The 16,271-nt window shown below is 37.1% G+C and overlaps 1 non-coding gene across 1 annotated transcript; it reads left to right on the top strand.

Moving 5' to 3' along the window:
• Positions 1 to 223: 223 nt before the first annotated feature.
• LOC138835237 (U11 spliceosomal RNA) lies at positions 224 to 377 on the top strand. The gene has a single exon (XR_011374526.1). It is a non-coding gene; the product is annotated as a U11 spliceosomal RNA (small nuclear RNA).
• The last annotated feature ends 15,894 nt before the right edge of the window (positions 378 to 16,271 follow it).

Below are 16,271 nucleotides of genomic sequence, written 5' to 3'. Positions count from 1 at the left end.
TATTAGTGACAATAATATTTTAATGATAATGAAATCTTAAATTTTAATGACAATAATATTAAATAGAGATTTTTAAATTTTTTTAAAAAATATTTAATGTCAACAAGAATGGGAGAAAATGAATTGATCCAGAGTCACACACCGTAGAAATAAAATAGGTAAAAATTTCCTGAAGAACATTTTGGCCATACAAATCAAAAACTTTAAAAATGATCTATTGGCAAAAAAGGGCTTTTGCCGTGAGTGGCACATGTAAGGCATCTTGATTGTTCTGCATGTGGCATCGACATCAAGAGATTTCAGAGGCATAATTTTTTGGTACCTGGGCAGCTGGTGAATAAAAGAAAAAAAATTAAAAATTATCTATTGGCTCCACTGTTACCTATTTACCAAAGAATTACAAAGGTATGAAAATATAACTTCTATATAATGTGGTTTGCAGCAGAGAATAGCTAGACCTTCCTCATTTATAATAATGTATGCCATGGTAACCACAGAATGTATTTAATTCCATATATCCTTTCAAAATTAAGACATACATGTATATTTATTCTTGTGGAAATATATTCACTGTTAAGTGAAAAAAGTTATGTAAAAGAGGTAATAATAGTGATAATAGTTAATATATGATAACCCATTTCAACCTCAAGGATACTGTCCCTGGCCTTCTCAATAAAGAAAGCAAATCTAGACATTTTAACAGATTTGCCAAAAAGTAAAACCGCTAGTAAATGACAGATGTGAGCTTTAAATGTGGGGAGTTTGGCTATAGGGTCCACATTCCCAATCTCTCCAACATAATGCCTGTCATTGTATAGCAACACATGGGCTTTTTGCTTGTAAATTCACCTTTGTATTTAGACCTACAGGAAACAAAACATAGAATGTCATCCTTCAAGATTTCTCAGGTTACCCTTAAGTGACTAGATTTTAACTTGTGTGTAGTTACATACTCTGTGGTGAACAATATGTTGTTTATAACCATTTTTAGGAAGGAAAAGAACTATACATGCATTAGATTCTGCCTAACCCAGGCACACAATATGGGACAGTGGCACTCACTTACCCACGAGGGACCTACGTCACAAATGGCATGCCACACGGGTACTCTGCATGTGGATAACTCCAGGTTGCATCACGTTGCTTCTCAGCATCCTTGAAACAGAGATGCCTTCAGTACTCAATTCTTCTTTCTGGCTATTGAACAATTGCTTTCCTTCAAAATTCTAAAGGGGGAAGAACACACAAAAGAAACAAGAATGAGAAATCACATAGTACATGAAAAACAACAACAACAAAGAAAAACTTCTTATGTCCATGTCTTGGGGTTCATTTCACTTATCATCTTATATGTATGTAGCTATTAAGCTATTCTTGCTCATCTGCTAAGATTATTCTAGACATATACTGATTATTGCAAATAAGGGAAAACATGGGACCTATGTGTCTTTAGGTCGGGCTTATTTCACTTATTATGATGTTTTCCCAAGTCTTTTCATTCCTTACAAATGGAGAATAGGGTCAGGAGAGGAAAACAGAAAAGAATAAAGGGAGAAATGATATTGACCAAGAAGCATTGTACTCATAACTGGACTTATGGACCTGTACTACCTTCGGACAACTACTTACAAACAACAGCAAGAAGAAAAATAAATTTTAAAAAAGTTAAAGGTTGGGAGATAGAGCTTGTCATGGTTTAAGTTTTATTCTGTTTTCATATTTTGCCCATGTGGTTTGCTTGCTTCCAGAAGCCTAAGGAAAGAAGTACTTAAGCCCTTGAGAAAGTGTCATTCTTAAATTCATCTGCTCTGCAAGATGCTTTAGGTCTTAGAAAGAAGGTCTTCTTTTCATTTCCTCTGGTAGAACACACCAATGGGAACTTTCAACATGTATAGGTAGGTTTTCTTCTTCATTCTTTCTACTTCCTCTTTCTTCCTTGCTTTTTGCCTTACCTGCTTTCCTTCCTTTCTTCCTCCTCCTTCTTTTACTCCTCTTCCTTCTTCTCCTCCTCCTTCTTCTTTTTCCCTTCCTCCCTTCCTCCCCTCCCCTCTTTCCTTCCTTCCTTCCTTCCTTGCTTCCTTCCTTCCTTCTTCCCTTCCTTCCTTCCTTCCTCCCTTCCTTCCTTCCTCCCTTTCTTCCTTCTTTCCTCCCTTTCCTCCTCCTTCTTCTTTCCTCTTCTTCTTCTTCTCCTTCTTTCTTCTTCCTTTTTCTGTTCTCTCTTCCTCCCTCTCTCCTTCCTTCTTTGCTTCTCCCATTAATTGTTTTTCCGTTTTTTCTGCTATTTTACAAATACTGTCCTAGAAGTGGATTGCCCGATCTGAGCCCAATTCTCTTCCAGTAAGTCTGTAACCTGTAACTCAACCCGAGCTTTCAGGCACAGCTCCATTTTCAGGGACTGAAACTTTAGCCCCTATTGCTTGCTGCTCTTGTCTGAGCTCTGCGATTGCTTCGTTATTTCTCCCCTGAGGATTCAATGGATTTGGTTCAAGCACCATTGAACGTGATGCTGTATTAATTGCCCTGGAGGGTAGCGAGGCCTTTGAACTGTGGCTGTGAGGGATATTTTGCTGTAAGACATGTGTCAGCACTTGGCTGGTTAACTCTGGGGCTCAGCTCTGCAGCATGCTGGGACCAAGGATCTGGAAAACTACTTTGCTTCCTAATCTTACATCTGTTTTCCATCATGCAGTGAGATTGACTGGCCGTTCTAACAGGGAAGCATCATTCTGGAATGGCCAGACTCTAAGTACAAATATTGTCCTGTCAAAGAATATTAAGAATTTTCCATCATGTTTTCAAGTTCTCCCAAACAGCTGGCACACACATAGGTGAGTAGGTGATGCAATGGATTAATTGACTGACCTTCCACCCTGAGAGAAATTGCCTATGTGTAAGTTATATGTCAGCATTATGATACCAAGACTTAAATTGAAGATGATCACTCTACTTTCAATAAAAATAGAACCACATTTTTCATTGGCCTAATTCGGATCCCATTCTAGGTTTCCCACCACGCTCAGAGCTTATTCATACTCTTAAAAGGAGAGTTCAGTATCAAATGCAATCAGCACCTTCTTTTAAAAAAGGATTTTATAATAGTAGATTCACCAGGATACGTTATTTCTTTTTTCCCTCTGAATAATAGTTGTCAGTCCTTTTACTACACATGGAGATAATTTAAAAGTTTACAAATGTATAGTTAAGTCTATGGTCCTAGTTCCAGATTGTACCTTAGAGCAGTAGCTCTGCCCCTGCACTTCTGCATAGCAGATTAGTCTTGTTTCCTCTGGATGCAATAGCTCCTCCAACAATATTGCTCAGTTACACCTTCATGGCCTCCCAGCTTTACAAGAGTTATAGAAGTGTTTCATGGATGCATGTGGTGAGATTGAGAAGAACACAGAAGATTCTATGTTTCTATTAAAGCATCGTAATAAGCATCACTTATGCTAAATATTCCTGGCTAAAAAGTAAATGTAAAACTAATCACAAATTGTCTTTGCACAGGTGTCTTTGATCCCCTAGAATATCTGTACACCTCTTGTGTACAAAGCAAAAGGTTACAGATAATTTAGTCTGTTTAAGAATACATCTATAGGGCTGGGAAGGTGGCTCAGTGGTAAAGCGCTTGCCTTGCATACATGAGGCCCTGGGTTCGATTCCTCAGCACCACATAAGCAAAAAAGAAAAAAGCTGGAAGTGGCGCTGTGGCTCAAGTGGTAGAGTGCTAGCCTTGAGCTGAAGAGCTGAGGGACAGCGTCCAGGCCCAGAGTTCAGGCCCCATGACCGGACCCAAAAACCAAAACAAAACAAAAAAGAATACATCTATGGTATTTGTAAGTACAGAAAGATAGCTGATTGATGAGTAATTAATTTTGCTTTCATTTCTCAAGTAACATCCTGGGCTTTTTAAAAATTCTTTTTTGTTTTAACTTTTCTCTTTAATTGATCAACTAGTTAATAGAGTTGTAGAAATACCACTATATGCAAGGCTGTTACAAAGCTGATAGAATGTTGAAAACAGCTATTTTCCTTTATTATTATTATTGTTGTTATTGTTATTGTTATCGTCATCATTATCATTATCATTATTATTAAATACAGGTTTGCTTTTACCAAACTGTATTCAATATGGGATCCAATGCATAGAAACTGCACAGTTCAAGAATGATGGTTGCAGGAATTGGGTACTCAAAGGTGGTAGAGTGGGGTCAAAGGGAGGGAGGCAGGTGAATGAAGAGAGGAAGAGGCGGATACAGTCATAAAATCCAATGCATATTCTGTAAAATTAAGAACAATGAAGGAAGGATGGGGTTGAGAGGGGTGGGGGAGAATGATGAAAGGTATGACATTGTTCAAGATGCATTGTTGTCATATACTACAATGTTGAATGGCAACTCTTGTGTAACTACTTAAAGATAAAAACAAATTGAAAAAAAAACCAGAATGACAGTTTAAAATATAACAGGAGATCAACCCCGTGAGCAGTGGTTAAGTCACGGGTGTTTTAAGTAGTCAATGCTTTCAAAGTCATTCCATGGGTTCTGTGGTTCATCTTCTTCTGCCCTCTGACCTTTCCTTGAGCTCTTCTCATCAATTTAAAGGCTCAGACTTTCTCTGCTTGGCATTAGCAGTTACTTATGATGGTTCAGTAACAAGGACTGGTGCCTTTTTTTTTAAAAAACATTTGCTCAGTTACTAACCATTTACTGAGCACTTTCTGTGTTTATATCTGGGAAGGTGACATGTGTATAGCTATGATCAACATCTACTGACATAATTGTAATACAAACTAGTGTCTTATTTGTATAAAGACTACAAATGTGGAAAAATATGAGAGAAAATGCACAGGAGAGTACATCATAATTTTTAAGTACTTTGACAACCTAAATTATTTTTTTCCAAAATAGATTACCTAATGAAGTAGAAATCAGAAAAATGATCAGCTTGATCTCAACAAAGATCTATAATCACAAGATGACCAGTACATTGCCATTTGTGTTTGATGACTTTGTCTTCAATGCCTCATATTTCCTCAATAGAATGAAGAATAGATTCGATTTTAGATGCCACGATTTCCAGGGCAAATCATTTCACTTCTTGGAGCCTAACTGGTTTTGATGGTTATGGGAATGAGCATGGCTTACCCTGGGTATTGCTATGCGCATGAAATTCGGTGATGTTTATGAAAGACTCTGCAAGAGTAGATCATTGGTTCTCAGTAGATGGTTTCTATCATTTCCTCTCTTTAATGGCTGGGATTACTGTTATTGTAAAACATCACAGTTATTTATAGCTCTAGTTTCTTTTGAGAAATAATAGTTTACATCATAGCCAGATTTATGATGATTACACCATTTGTTATCTTTTTTAAGCAAGTGTGACTTTTTATAGAATTGTAAAAGCTTCTTAAAAGAAAAAAATACATCATGAGATGTCAGACATAAAATAACTCTCATAAAGTATTATATCACAAAATATTATCACTAAGCACTAGAACTATTTTCAAACATTTGAAACTCAAAGACTTAGCATGTTGTTCAACTTTATTTGTTTTCAAATAACATTTCATTTTTTATCACTATAACATTTGCATACATTAAAAGTATATGGAGCAACCACTTTGGAAAGTAGTATGGAGGTTCCTCAAAAGACTCCACATAGAGCTCCCCAATGACTCAGCAATCCCACTTTTGGGCATTTACCCAAATGTTTACAAACAAGACCACACTAAAGCTACCAGCACGACTATGTTTATTGCAGCATTATTTACCATAGCTAAGATATGGCACCAACTCAGATGCCCCTCAGTAGATGAATGGATCAAGAAAATGTGGTATATATACACAATGGAATTCTATGCCTCCATCAGAAAGAGTGACATTTCCCCATTTGTTAGGAAATGGAAAGACTTGGAAAAAATCATATTAAGTGAAGTAAGCCAGGCCCAAAGAAACATAGGTCCCATGGCTTCCCTTATTTGCAATATCTAGTATATATATGAGTCAACCAGAAAAGATCAGATAATGTGATGTTAGGAAAATGAACCCTAAGATATGTATTTAAATGTTTTTTTTTCTTTCATGCATTTATTTCTTTGTTGCTTTGTATGTCCCTCCCCCACAGTATAACCCCTGCTTTCACTGTATTTGATGTCGGTATAATTTGTGGAGGGGAAGGGGAAAAACAAGTCGTTTAAATAAGGATACAGGTGGACCCGTTGCAACAATTAGAAGTACAAGTTGTCATGTCGAAAATGAACTTTACAACTTTGGTGGGGGGGAGGATTAGGTGGGGGGACGGGGGAGGCTGGGAAGGGATGGGAAGGGTAAACAAAGGAGGAGGCTACAATGCTTGATAAGAAATGTACTCACGCCGGGCGCTGGTGGCTCACGCCTGTAATCCTAGCTACTCAGGAGGCTGAGATCTGAGGATCGCGGTTCAAAGCCAGCCCGGGCAGGAGAGACCGTGAGACTCCTATCTCCAATAAACCACCAGAAAACTGGAAGTGGCGCTGTAGCTCAAGTGGTAGAGCGCTCGCCTTGAGCTGAAGAGCTGAGGGACAGCGCCCAGGCCCAGAGTTCAAGCCCCACGGCCGACAAAAAAAAAAAAAAAAAAAAAAAAAAAGAAATGTACTCACTATCTTGCCCATGTAATTGTAACCCCTCTGGATAGTATTTTCACAATAAAAAAAAGTATATGGAGATCTTGAAATCCCTTGAACAACTATTTGAAATAATAACAACAATAATAAATTATATGAAGATCCCATGAGTCTTGACAGAAATTAAATATGCATTAAATTAAACAAAAATTTACATGTTAAAAATGTATAAAGTGTAAAACACTTGTGAAAAACATAACATGTGTATAAATTATGCATGTATGTGTTTTATATGTATTATCTATAGCACACTAGGGTATCACAAATGATTCAGAGCAAAGTAGGGTTGATATCTTTTCACAAGGCTGCAAATAGTAAGGTAGCATTTGGGATGAATAGCATTCAAGTCACAAACAAGTAAATGTGTACAATAGGAAGCAATGCTTATTAGCAAATGCACTGGACACTTGAAAAGACAACAGTGGAGTCAGGGTAAAGTTGATCATGGGGGAGCTGTGATAAGTGTGTATCTTTGCCTTTAGCATTTGGAACTCATGCTTTGTTTTCCAGTTATGAGTAAAGCCCGTGGAATGAGTAAGGCTGAAGCTTACCTAGGAGGAGCTGTGAATGAAGAGGTCTTGAAGTTAAAAGAAACTGTGCTAAGCACATCCAATAGAGACAGCCTGGCCCACAGATGACTTCTGTAGCCATTCTTCTATTTCCTTGCCCTTTCCTAACTCTCATATTACAACAAACACATTTTTATGCATGTTCTAAACATTATTTTATTTACTTCTCATGGAAATGTTAGAGAGAAGAGAACAAGGTTCAGAGAAGCTAGTGAAAGACGGCAATTTTCATAATCCTTCCTTTCACACTAGAGAGATGCCTCCAAGGTGGATTTATCCTATTCATATTCTGCCTCCTTGTAGCCAAAAAATAAAAAATAAAAACAAGCACTAACTATATGTATTTACACTGGGAATCATAAGTACCATAGTATAACAAAACCTACAACTGTACTTAAAATATATTTGTAAAGCATTTAGCATTATGCCTGAATCATGTTAAGTACAGTATAAATGTTTATGTTACATAAAAATGAGTGTAAAAAATTAAGTACAAGAATGAACTATTTCAGAGCTCAAAATGGACAGAGATAAAACCGCTTCTTAAAATTTGAGAGACTAGAGATTCAGCCATACAAAATAAATACTACAAATTTAATGTACAGAATAATGCTTCTAGTTAATAGGATTGTATCAAATACTTAAAATTTTTCTTAATCTTAGCATTGTGTTTTATTATCACAAAATAATGGCAATAAAGAGGCAAGGTGAAATATTTGAAGATGGAGATGTCTGTACACACTTTGCATAAGAGTTTCACAAATTTATACTTATCTAAAACTCACCAGGCTTGTGTACATTGAATATGTACAGTCAACATACCTCAGAGAACTGGTTTAAAGAAGATTCAAAATAGCCATTTGATGCAACTTCTTAAAGAATGTGGGTGGGAAAGTGGTCTATAAGACTGTCTACCCACTTAACTATAGACCAGCTATGATTATGTCACAAAAATATCATACTGAATTCCAGGTGGATAATTTTATAGATTAGAAAACATTCCACAAGAGAAGAAAGATTGTTTGTAAGCTATTAGTGGGATTCCTCACATGGTTCTAATATTCCAGATCCCACAAGACTATCTCCCAAATATGTGAGAACTAGTTTATCTGGAGAGACCATTTCTATACCCTATGCACCAGGGACCTATGTTTTGTCCTTTGCATAGACTTCTCAGTTCCCCGGGCATAAGAAAAGGGTCTTCTGCTCACATCTGCTTTGAATATGGCTTCTGAGAATGTCCACACAGGCATTCTGACCATAGCAAAAGATCCTTGTGAAACTGTCTGATGGTTTTTAAATAAATGCTATCATATTATTCTTCAAAGATAGAACATTCCATGCTTCTCTAGACACTCAGATCGCACCTAGCAGCCAACTTTTGAGTTAGATGTCACCCTTCTTTAGAACTGCACTCAGGTAGCTGAAAGTAGCTCACTGGTGCCACCATTTACAACCTATGAGATCTTGGACAAGTAACTTCTGGCTATGATTGACTAGTATCACCTATAAAATGGAAAATACTTAGAACTTGCATAAGAATGGATTACTGACCATGAATATAATGCATGAGAAATTCATGAATCTTTAAGAGTGTAATGAAAATGGGAATTAATCCTTATTGGCCACTGTAACTTATCCATCAACATATCTTAGCTTTTCTTTAATGTAAATTTTAATTATTTTTATTTTTTAGTTATCTTTACATAATGATACAAAGGAGTTGTCATTTTAAAAGGCAGTTTATTAATACATAATTATAAATAAATAAACATATATAAGTACATCTTGATCAAAGTGACCCCTTTCCACATGCCCTCCCATCATCCCTTCCCCCCACCACGCTTCTTAATTTTGAAGGATATACATTGGATTCTTGACTGCATTCTCTCCCTGTTCCTCTTTATTCTTCTGCCACACTCCCCAGGACCCTATACTTCCAGCTCTTAGTATCTGTTCCCTGGTGTTCATTTTGTTGAATTTTGATTTTACCTTTCTAAGGAGTTACACTACTTGTGTTCTCCCTTGAATCTGCCATATTTCAGTGAATACATTTGTGTATGCTTGCACTTTTTATTCTATACTGTAGTGGTTTTTAAAATACATCTATAAATCTTTTGGATAACCTCCCTTCACCTCTGTTCATAAAGAAATTGAGTCTAATTCCTTCCCTTTGAAATTATGTTGAATGTAGCCTGGTCTTTTCCTCCTGTTCCTAGTGAAGAAAGTGGAGTAGGCATGATATGCTTTGATTCAGGTCTGAAAGCTGACGGAGCATCTTCACGGCTTCCTTTGAGGACACAGGCCCTTGGAATACAGTCACCATCCTAGGAGGAAGCCCAGGCAACTTGGAGCGGCCCACGTGGAGGGATAACTGAAGTTCCCAAGCTTCAGCCCCTGCTACCAGCCCATCTAAAGGTTGTTTAGCCAACAGTTGCCGACCACAAGGTTTAGCCATATTGGAAATGTATTCTCCAGCGACATTGCGTCTGCTCTACTTGACAGTGAATCAGAGAGCAACGCTCTTCTGATAAACTCTCCTCAGGGTTATTCATACCAAAAAATGATCAAAGCCACTGTGTTTTGAGGGTGCTATACCACAATATCACAGTATTTACCTTGAATTTCATGAGTTAGGAGTTACAGTCTTATATAGAGATCTTGGAGAGTGTGAATATCTATAGAGCTATGGAACAGCAGTGCTATTATTAGCTATGGTTGGTCCCTCCAAATGCATGCATGTGTTTGATCACCAAAGTCTTAGGTTAATGATTCTAAGGAGGTGGAAACTTAATCTGACTGCACTATTAAGAGGTGAAGACTTTGGTGGTTAGATTATATTAGGCCAATAGTTTAGACCACCCACAATTAAGTCCTGATAACTTTATAAGGAAAGGGAGAAAGATTAGTGCACAAAGATACAGATACACACTTCAGGATGTGACACAACCAAGAAAAAAGCCTCATCATACCCTGTGGTAAAGAGCCTGTACCATATGGCCACTTTGGGCCTTCAACTCCTGAGCTTCAGGCCCATCCTCTCTAAAAAGGAAGTAGGTAACACAAGATGACTAGTGTAGATACTAAGTGCTTAGTATTTTCTTACTGTTATTATTATAATTAATTCAATTGGCTTGAAATTATTCATATAATCATGAGAAATTTTCCTTTTCCTCAAACAAGTATTTGCGACTAGAAAAATAGGACATTGCAGAAAATGTGTTAGGTTGCAATTTTTCACCTTTGAGCTTCTTATTTAGAAGTTAAAGCGATCAAAACAATGTTTAAGAAATTGTTATATAAGCCGAAGCTTACATCTTAAAAGACAGAAATTTCTTGTCATCTTGAAGTATTTGGAAGAAATATATATATAGTATTAGAAGTTTAAATAGGTAAAAGTGGCATTTTCCCATGACAGGAGCTGTCTTTTCCATGTACCAGCTTCCGTTGTTCACCAGTGATTATATGACAGATTGGTATCCTGAGTTTAAAAAAAAAGAAGAAGAAGAAAATATAACCTTCTGAGTTGATTAGTTCTGAGATCTGGAACATGACTACAACCCACTGAGTTTGGTATTTTGAAGCCTTAGAAATCCTATACTTTTCAATAAAATAGGCTTTGGGAGGAAGTAAGAGCTATTCAAGCATTATAAACTCTTTTATCATTTCCTTTACCTTTGGGAAAAAAGCATATTGAGATAGAAATTCTATTTCTTATGTAAAATAACAACTGAAACACGGTGTAAGATATATAAGTGGACACATGTAAATAGAGGGTGAACCCGAGGTTCCCCAAAGTGTCTGCCAGGATGGATGGGACTTTATAAACATGCTGTTTTTGCGTTTAAACAGCCTTAAAGACGTTAGACAGCTCCAGGGAGAGAAAGATGAATTAGAGGACCACAAGCTTGCACATTTCCTCTCAAACCTGAGCCAGGTTTTCAATACATTACATTTTCTTTGCGTTATAGCTAATTAAAGACATTAGGTTGGGAACGAGCAATTTGGAAAAAAAAGAAAAAAGAAAAATCTGGATTTAAGTCATCTTGATCAGTTAGAGTAAACTTCATCCTAGATGCTAATTGTTTTTGCTAAAATATAGGGTTGAGTTCATATTAATTGGCCCATTTGTTCATAAGGATAAAAATATTACTATAGGAAATCACTTATCAAAATCCATTCACAGAGCCATGCACCCATGGCTGACACCTGTAATCCTAGCTATTCAGGATACTGAGATCTGAGAATCATAGTTCAAAGCCAGCCCGGGAAGGCTTTGTGGGACTCTTATTTCCAATTCACTACTCAAAAACCAGAAGTAGCACTGTGGCCCAAAGTGGTAGAGCACTAGCCTTGAGTAAAAGAGCTCAGGGACAGTGCCCAGACTCTGAGTATAAGTCCCACAACCAACAACAACAACAAAACTCCATTCACAGATCTATATTGTTATGAGTTTTCCATCTTTGCCTTTAGTGTTGGTGTTAGTGATTCTGAAAGGATTTATGAAGCTAGAATAGAGAAGAAAAACAAGTAAACAGAAAGCAGAATGGCATAAATGGCCATAGTCTAATCTGTGAAGCTATTGGTAAAGTTTTAGGAGAAAAAAAGGCTTGATCTAGTCTTAGAGCTTTGTGTTAAAGAGTAGTCATCCAAGGCACTAATACACGCTTGGTCAAAAACTTGCTTCATCATAGAGTGTGTTGATTATTTTCTCTCTCTCTCTTTTCTTTTTTTTGGTCAGTTGTGGGGCTTGAACTCTGGGCTTGGGTGCTGTCCCTGCACTCTTCAGCTCAAGGTGAGCGCTCTACCACTGGAGTCACAATGCCTCTTCCTTATAGTTTTGTCGTGGGTTTTTTTTTGTTTTTTTTTGTTTTCCTAACCTGGGGCTTGAACTTAGGGCCTGGGCACTGTCCCTGAGCTTCTTTTGCTCAAGGCTAGCACTCCACCACTTGAGCCAAAACATCACCTCTAGCTTTTTCTGTTTATGTGGCACTGAGGAATTGAACCCAGCGCTTCATGCATGCTAGGCAAGCACTCTACCGCATTCCCAGCCTTTGATTATTTTCTCTTTCCTCAACTGTACAGTGAACTCTTCAGTTGACTAGGGCAGAGCTATCATTTCCCTGGATGCATAGATCCATTGCTATTCTTTGGAAGGAGATAGAAAGGAGCCATACAGGTTTAAGAATAAAAATAATATATTAACTCTACAAAGCATCAGGGAATTTCAATCATGAGTGAGGAATATCCTACACTCACCAAAAATCTGAAGCTAAGCATGGGACCCAGCAGCCTGGAACTTATTCTGTTTATTAAGTTCAAGCAATCTTGCATTGAAAAGCTCGTTTTTAAAGAAAAAAAAGAAACTAGTTAAACTTTTCAAATCCCAACTGTCAAACAATACATTTATACTAACTTCAGAAATGTACTTTGGCAACCATTTACTAAGACAGCTTATTTGAGGGACACTTAACAAGTCAATTGCAGAATAAATCCGACAGATGAAATATGAGCGCTCTGCTTGACTTTGTCTTATGAAGCTGCCTCATTTATAGAAATTTTAAAGCATTCTTGGAATTTTCAGACCCTGAATTGATTTTCCTGTTGATATTTAATCTGATTAAGTTTAAACCATCTGTCTATAAACATTTGGTAATTTTTTTTCTCTAGCTTTAAAAAAAATCAGATATACAAGAAGTGAAATGTAATAAACTAACTTGTGGTAATTTCATTATATTGTGGTATCTTAGAATCATTTATTGCTTATGGGAATTTAGGACATTTTAGTAAATGTGTGTTCTCTCTTTTTCTTTCATACAAACACGTGCTTGCATAATTTTTTAAAACTTTCCATAGAATTTCTTCTCTAGGGACAATACTAATAGATTAGCTCTAAAGATCAGGAGACATCCAGATAAGAACTAAATTCAACTTCATTGCATTCACATTTCTTTTTCTGAAGTACAGAAGTAATTTTGTTTACTTTGTATAACCTGTGATATAAGTTAATGGTATGGTGAAAGGTACGGATTCTGGAACTTTTAAAATACAAGTTTATTTTAAAAGAATCAAGTTTAGGATAGAAAAGGTTTTGAATTTTTATCTAAAAATGCACCCATATTAAGATATACTTTTTAAATTACTTAGAAATACATATTTATTGGGAGCTGAAAGGACTCAAAAAATAAGGCTGAAGTATACCCAGAGTTATATTTTATATGTGTTTGTTCTGTGTATGTCTGGTAGACAAAGGTTTTAGCTAAAGAATGAGGGTGGAATGTCAGAATTTTTTTTCCTTTAAAGTCTGGTTCATGCTGTGGCTGTGTTAGTGTTACAAAATAAGCTATAGTTAGAGATTTCAGGCCGCTTCTTGGCCTAGGAAAAGTTATAGTTTCAGAATTCTGTTTAAACTGGTAGCAGTCTTTGGTAATAGATAGGTGTAGTGTTTCCCAGAAAGAATGGAAGAGAAAAAAATCCATTATTCTTAAATATACTTTGCAAAATAACAACCTGAAGGTAAGGAACGTCGTAAAATGAAAAACATTGTCATTCAACTGAGGAAAAATGATTTCACTCTCCTCCAAGAATATTATTTGTATTTATTCTCCTGTTAGAAGAGGGAAAAAAATAGCTACCACCCTCTGCACTAATAATGCCTCTTAAGTAATTCCAGTTTTTAAATGGTATTAACACCCACACTGAATTCATACCTCTATTTGTGAACAAACATTTACAGAGATTGTTACTCAGAAACAATTTGAAAAAAAAAAATAAAAATGATAAGTAAAAATAACACTCAACGTGAGTGTGTTTTAGTCATTTTACATGACCTTTTCTTTCCTATTGCTTTGCTGTGTTTCATTGCCAACCTACATATTGAGCATAATAGGGGAATTATTATTTCCATTGTATTTTAATAGCTGCTGGTTTGATCTTATACTTTGTTCCTAGCCAACTTGACACTTAAGAAAAATCTCTTTCTCAAAAAAAAAAAAAAAAAGAAAAAGAAAAACAGAGAATGGAAAATTACTTGTGAGAAAAGGAAAAATATTAGCAAAGGATTTATGGCCTGATTGATATGTCTGTAAATCTCTCCCCTGGGCTGTGTGCTGTCTTCTACTTTCTGATCATGTTCTTCACCTTCTAACATTTCTTTCCCAGACCACAATGGAAATTCCATAGTTTTTATACCACCTCCCCTTAAGGCTCTGCAATACCCAACCCTAGAAGCAAAGGGCTATTCTTCTGGCTCTTCTAGACAGTACAGATGGTAGTTCTTCTCCTTTACCATGCCATTGGCATCTTCATCCTCACTGCTCTTCCTTAGTCTCTGAACTTGTCCTCTCCCAGGCCACTAAGCCCTACACTTGGGATTGTAAGCTTCCTCCTTTCTTGCTTTTCTTCTGTCTCATATTACTCCTTGTCCTTATGCTCAATTCAACTTGATTGTAAAATAAATATATAAATAAAGCTTTCTCTATCTCGTAACACTTGAAGCTATTATCTGTTCCCTGACTGTTCTTGCATGTCCTGGCTAATTTGGAAAATAACTCTATTTCTTCTAGCTACACCTCTTCAAATATCCTTTTACTTCTCAGTGGGTGAAATGTATCTTCAGTCCCTGTCATGCTAGTGGAAGTCTCCAACTGAGTTCAAATCACCAAATTCAGCAGTGCTTCATTGTTTTGCCTTGAAAACAATGAGGGTTGGGGGCCAACTGCCTACCAAAATGTGTCTGCTACAGAATGTCACAGCACTATAATATAAATCACAAGGCAAGGCCATCTGACTCTTTTTATTGCCTTTGGGTTGTGGTTTGTTCTTTCCAAAGAGCATTTTCTCTTTCTCTCCTCCCTTCCTTCCCATCTTTTTTTCCTTCCCTCCCTCTCATCTTCCCCCTCTTCTCCTTTTTCTCTTCTATCTCTCCCAACAACACAAGAATCAAGTTCCTCAGGAATCCTATGGTAGGCTGCCACAGTTTACTGTGAGGGTGCATATCCCATCCTGGATAGGCTACAGACCAGAATCTTCTCTAATATTTTAGGGCATGAACTACCTAGTTCTTTCTGATTCACTGAAATCCTGTCCCAGTTCTCTCTGGCTGCAACACTTTTCTAATTGTGAGCCCACAGATGACCTGTTTCTGGTCTTGGAATTTTTCTTTTCCATCTTTTTTTGTTGTCCTTACCTACCCCTTGATCCAGTAGCCCTTCTGAATTGATGGGCCCACAGAATCCACCAGATTCCATTGTGCACTTTCAGAACATCCCTGTATTAGTGAAATGTTTTGGTTGATAAGCAAGTGAAGACCAAAACATAATGACATTTTTAGAAAGATAGCTAAGATCTGAGCACTGAAGAAATCAGAACTCTCTGGTGTATCCCACATCCCTTGCTCAAAAGTCCTTTTTCAACATGGCATTTTGTTCATCTAAGGATCTTTGACAACAAGACTTTCTTCAAACAGAAAGGCACATGTTGATGAACGTTCTGGTCTGAACCCTATATCCGCTGCAGTTAAGCGGGTGGGTGAGAACAAGTCTCCAGTGCTTCCATTGCCAGGAGACAGCCACCAGGCACTTGCCTACACACGGACTTGCCCTGATGGGACAGATTGAGTTAAGCTAGAGTGGGAAATTACCTTAATTCGAGTAGAATATCAATCCATGGGATGGGTCCTCACTTGTACTTCATTGTAGACTGTGCTACCTCAAAACCTAGCCTTCGTTTCACATATTGACTACAAACCAACATTCAAACTGAATGCAAAACAATACCTAGCAAACTCTGTGCTAATGCTTTAGTTCAAATATGAATAGTTAACAGTATTAATTACTTATTTAAGGTAACAATCTTTTTTTTTTTTGGTCAGTCATAGGCTTAAACTCTGTGCCTGGGCATCGTCCCTGAGCCCTTTTTATGCTCAAGGGTAGTACTCTACCACTTCCAGCCATAGCACCACTTCCGGTTTCCTGGAGACAACCAGTTCCAGTTTTCTAGTGGTTAATTGGAGAAAAGAGTTTCACAGGGACTTTCCT

This window comes from Dipodomys merriami, unplaced genomic scaffold (assembly GCF_024711535.1).
Source record: "Dipodomys merriami isolate MVZ:Mamm:240054 unplaced genomic scaffold, mDipMer1.0.p SCAF_1, whole genome shotgun sequence".
In the NCBI taxonomy this organism is placed as follows: Eukaryota; Metazoa; Chordata; class Mammalia; order Rodentia; family Heteromyidae; genus Dipodomys; species Dipodomys merriami.
Note: the sequence above shows the minus strand (reverse complement) of the source record. Positions and strands in the feature narration are given on the sequence as shown.